This window comes from Pogonomyrmex barbatus, unplaced genomic scaffold (genome assembly GCF_055798465.1).
Source record: "Pogonomyrmex barbatus isolate J1 unplaced genomic scaffold, ASM5579846v1 scaffold44, whole genome shotgun sequence".
Taxonomy (NCBI): Eukaryota; Metazoa; Arthropoda; class Insecta; order Hymenoptera; family Formicidae; genus Pogonomyrmex; species Pogonomyrmex barbatus.
This window is the reverse complement of record NW_028297143.1, coordinates 2,501-7,500: the sequence shown is the minus strand read 5'-3', so window position 1 is coordinate 7,500 and position 5,000 is coordinate 2,501. Positions and strand designations below refer to the sequence as shown.

General features: G+C 59.1%; 1 non-coding gene across 1 annotated transcript in view; it reads right to left on the bottom strand.

Annotated features, from left to right (window-relative positions):
- LOC148935496 (small subunit ribosomal RNA) overlaps positions 1 to 271 on the bottom strand; it is a 1,920-nt gene extending 1,649 nt beyond the window's left edge. Inside the window, exon 1 of the ribosomal RNA XR_016140302.1 lies at positions 1 to 271. This exon is cut by the window's left edge and continues 1,649 nt beyond it. This is a non-coding gene — a ribosomal RNA (small subunit ribosomal RNA).
- Between the last annotated feature and the right edge of the window lie 4,729 nt (positions 272 to 5,000).

Genomic DNA, 5,000 nt, shown 5'->3' with positions numbered 1-5,000 from the left:
ACCAAAATAAACGGTGGACGGACGGAGACCGCTCGCCACCGATTGGTTTTGATCTAATAAAAGCGTCCCTCCCATCACTGGTCGGGACTCTGTTTTGCATGTATTAGCTCTAGAATTACCACAGTTATCCAAGTAAATGTGGGTACAATCTAATGAACCATAACTGATTTAATGAGCCATTCGCGGTTTCACCTTAATTCGGCATGCACTGAGACATGCATGGCTTAATCTTTGAGACAAGCATATGACTACTGGCAGGATCAACCAGGGAACTTCGTGAGTTCGGTCGCTCGCGTGGAGCGACGCGCGCCCCATCACGTCCGCGAACGTGACGGGCGCCCTTCGTTCGAGATACTCTCGACGTGCCGTTATTACCGCCGGCGCCCTCAAGCCGGTCGGCGACACTCTCTTATTATCGCAATATATACAGCTGGAGACAGACGCTCGTTGGAGCTCTACTCCGTTAAAATTATGTTATAAAGATCATATTTGTTATATAAAGATCATGTTGTTCTCATTCTCCCAAAGTAGCGGCGTATAGCCGCCTCGCCCTGACGCTAGATCGACGGCGCGATGCTCAGACGTCGAGGAACGAGTCGCCGGTGCGTTCAAGCACGGTCGAAAATTTTCGCTACGGTTTACAAGTAAGCGTGAAGAGCGATCTCTCGCTTTCCGCCACTCGGTAACGGTGAAGTCGATGCTCGGTAAGTGCAACGATACATCCGATCGCGTTCGTCTACGAACGAGGGAAGATCGCGCAGCCAACACTGATAAACAGTGCGCGCCACATAGGAGCCATTCGGTCTTACGACGCCGACTCGTGGCAATGCTGTGTCTAGAAATATAATTTCTAATAATACGGCACGACTCAGGAGAGCCGAGGCACATCGTACCGAACGTGCGAAGCACGCCAAACGCACCCGCACGACGATCCGACAACGCTCGGTCGCCGAGCGCACCGCACCTCTTATAGTACCCAACCGGCCGGCCAAGCGGTCGGCGACGCACGGCCTTACGCACGGCCGCTTATGGGCGCGAGCGCCGATGAAACGAGGCGAACGGGACTTAGTCGCTGCGAACGATCGGATTACGATGATCGATCCGAACGGGTCGACAGCGACCGAACGACAGCACAGACGGGATGGATCGAAGAAAAAGAGATGACATTAAACAAAATCGGGCGTCCCGATGGCCGAAAACGGATACTTGTAAGGAGCACCGACAGGCTCGGCGGTACCTCCGACGGGCTCGGCGGTACCTCCGACGTCACGGCGGTACCTCCGACGGGCTCGGGCGGTACCTCCGGCGATGTCGCACGACAAAGTCCGCGCGCGGCGTGTTGCTTTCTCTCTCGGCGGTACCTCCGGCGTACGGGCGATGCAAAAGTCGGCTCGCGGCGTGTTGCTTTCGTTCTCGGCGGTACCTCCGACGGGCTCGGGCGGTACCTCCGACGGTGTCGCACGATAAAGTCCGCGCGCGGCGTGTTGCTTTCGTTCTCGGCGGTACCTCCGACGGGCTCGGGTGGTACCTCCGACGTAGCCGCGTGACAAAGTCCACTCGCGGCGTGTTGCTTTCGCTCTCGGCGGTACCTCCGGCGTACGGGCCATGCAAAAGTCGGCTCGCGGCGTGTTGCTTTCGTTCTCGGCGGTACCTCCGACGGGCTCGGGAGGTACCTCCGACGGTGTCGCACGACAAAGTCCACTCGCGGCGTGTTGCTTTCGCTCTCGGCGGTACCTCCGGCTTACGGGCGATGCAAAAGTCGACTCGCGGCGTGTTGCTTTCGCTCTCGGCGGTACCTCCGGACGCTCGCTCGGGCGGTACCTCCGTCGATGTCGCACGATAAAGTCCGCGCGCGGCGTGTTGCTTTCGTTCTCGGCGGTACCTCCGGCTGGCTCGGGCAGTACCTCCGACATTGTCGCGCGACAAAGTCCACTCGCGGCGTGTTGCTTTCGCTCTCGGCGGTACCTCCGGCTTTCGGGCGATGCAAAAGTCGACTCGCGGCGTGTTGCTTTCTTTCTCGGCGGTACCTCCGACGGGCTCGGGCGGTACCTCCGACGGTGTCGCACGACAAAGTCAGCGCGCGGCGTGTTGCTTTCGTTCTCGGCGGTACCTCCGACGGGCTCGGGCTGTACCTCCGACATTGTCGCGCGACAAAGTCCACTCGCGGCGTGTTGCTTTCGCTCTCGGCGGTACCTCCGGCTTTCGGGCGATGCAAAGGTCGACTCGCGGCGTGTTGCTTTCGCTCTCGGCGGTACCTCCGGACGCTCGCTCGGGCGATACATCCGTCGATGTCGCACGATAAAGTCCGCGCGCGGCGTGTTGCTTTCTCTCTCGGCGGTACCTCCGACGGGCTCGGGCTGTACCTCCGACATTGTCGCGCGACAAAGTCCACTCGCGGCGTGTTGCTTTCGCTCTCGGCGGTACCTCCGGCGTACGGGCCATGCAAAAGTCGGCTCGCGGCGTGTTGCTTTCGTTCTCGGCGGTACCTCCGACGGGCTCGGGAGGTACCTCCGACGGTGTCGCACGACAAAGTCCACTCGCGGCGTGTTGCTTTCGCTCTCGGCGGTACCTCCGGCTTACGGGCGATGCAAAAGTCGACTCGCGGCGTGTTGCTTTCGCTCTCGGCGGTACCTCCGGACGCTCGCTCGGGCGGTACCTCCGTCGATGTCGCACGATAAAGTCCGCGCGCGGCGTGTTGCTTTCGTTCTCGGCGGTACCTCCGGCTGGCTCGGGCAGTACCTCCGACATTGTCGCGCGACAAAGTCCACTCGCGGCGTGTTGCTTTCGCTCTCGGCGGTACCTCCGGCTTTCGGGCGATGCAAAAGTCGACTCGCGGCGTGTTGCTTTCTTTCTCGGCGGTACCTCCGACGGGCTCGGGCGGTACCTCCGACGGTGTCGCACGACAAAGTCAGCGCGCGGCGTGTTGCTTTCGTTCTCGGCGGTACCTCCGACGGGCTCGGGCTGTACCTCCGACATTGTCGCGCGACAAAGTCCACTCGCGGCGTGTTGCTTTCGCTCTCGGCGGTACCTCCGGCTTTCGGGCGATGCAAAGGTCGACTCGCGGCGTGTTGCTTTCGCTCTCGGCGGTACCTCCGGACGCTCGCTCGGGCGATACATCCGTCGATGTCGCACGATAAAGTCCGCGCGCGGCGTGTTGCTTTCTCTCTCGGCGGTACCTCCGACGGGCTCGGGCTGTACCTCCGACATTGTCGCGCGACAAAGTCCACTCGCGGCGTGTTGCTTTCGCTCTCGGCGGTACCTCCGGCGTACGGCCGATGCAAAAGTCGGCTCGCGGCGTGTTGCTTTCGTTCTCGGCGGTACCTCCGGCAGGCTCGGGCTGTACCTCCGACATTGTCGCGCGACAAAGTCCACTCGCGGCGTGTTGCTTTCGCTTTCGGCGGTACCTCCGGCTTTCGGGCGATGCAAAAGTCGACTCGCGGCGTGTTGCTTTCTTTCTCGGCGGTACCTCCGACGGGCTCGGGCAGTACCTCCGACGGTGTCGCACGACAAAGTCCGCGCGCGGCGTGTTGCTTTCGTTCTCGGCGGTACCTCCGACGGGCTCGGGCATTACCTCCGACGTTGCCGCGCGACAAAGTCCACTCGCGGCGTGTTGCTTTCGCTCTCGGCGATACCTCCGGCGTACGGGCGATGCAAAAGTCGGCTCGCGGCGTGTTGCTTTCGTTCTCGGCGGTACCTCCGGCGTAAGGGCGATGCAAAAGTTGGCTCGCGGCGTGTTGCTTTCGCTCTCGGCGGTACCTCCGACGGGCTCGGGCAGTACCTCCGGCGTACGGGCGATGCAAAAGTCGACTCGCGGCGTGTTGCTCTTCGCTCTCGGCGGAACCTCCGATTAGCCGGGCAGCGCAATAAATAACTTTCGTATTAATAAATAAACATTTATTCGTCATTGATATCTGGATTGGTGCCTTTGATAAAGTGTTGCTGTTATCCGTGTTTATATCTTTACTTTTAAAGCATTCATGCATGAATGCTGTCCCTAATAACGTATCACACGCATTGGAGTGTTTGCGTGGGAATACTTTTAGTGTTTCTGTATTAGAAGGTGCATAATGCTTAGTTATTACAGTTATGTTAATTTTTAAACTTATATAACGAAATATAATGTTTATATTGTAATATTATATTTTACTATGCAATTATATAAGTATTGATATTTTAAGGACACAGGATTATAAAATTGTAGCACACGAATGACTGATACTTTAATCGCGCCTCCCGCGGACAGGCACTACACAGGCTCGCGCGCTGCGTGTTGCTTTCGCAAACGCTAAAGTCCGCTCGCGGCGTGTTGCTTTCGCACGACGTGGCGCGCACGGCCGTTCGTGCGTTAAAGTCCGCTCGCGGCGTGTTGCTTTCGCAAACGCTAAAGTCCGCTCGCGGCGTGTTGCTTTCGCAAACGTTAAGTCCGCTCGCGGCGTGTTGCTTTCGCAAACGTTAAGTCCGCTCGCGGCGTGTTGCTTTCGCACGACGTGGCGCGTACGGCCGTTCGTGCGTTAAAGTCCGCTCGCGGCGTGTTGCTTTCGCAAACGCTAAAGTCCGCTCGCGGCGTGTTGCTTTCGCAAACGCTAAAGTCCGCTCGCGGCGTGTTGCTTTCGCAAACGTTAAGTCCGCTCGCGGCGTGTTGCTTTCGCAAACGCTAAAGTCCGCTCGCGGCGTGTTGCTTTCGCAAACGTTAAGTCCGCTCGCGGCGTGTTGCTTTCGCACGACGTGGCGCGTACGGCCGTTCGTGCGTTAAAGTCCGCTCGCGGCGTGTTGCTTTCGCACGACGTGGCGCGTACGGCCGTTCGTGCGTTAAAGTCCGCTCGCGGCGTGTTGCTTTCGCAAACGCTAAAGTCCGCTCGCGGCGTGTTGCTTTCGCAAACGTTAAGTCCGCTCGCGGCGTGTTGCTTTCGCACGACGTGGCGCGTACGGCCGTTCGTGCGTTAAAGTCCGCTCGCGGCGTGTTGCTTTCGCACGACGTGGCGCGTACGGCCGTTCGTGCG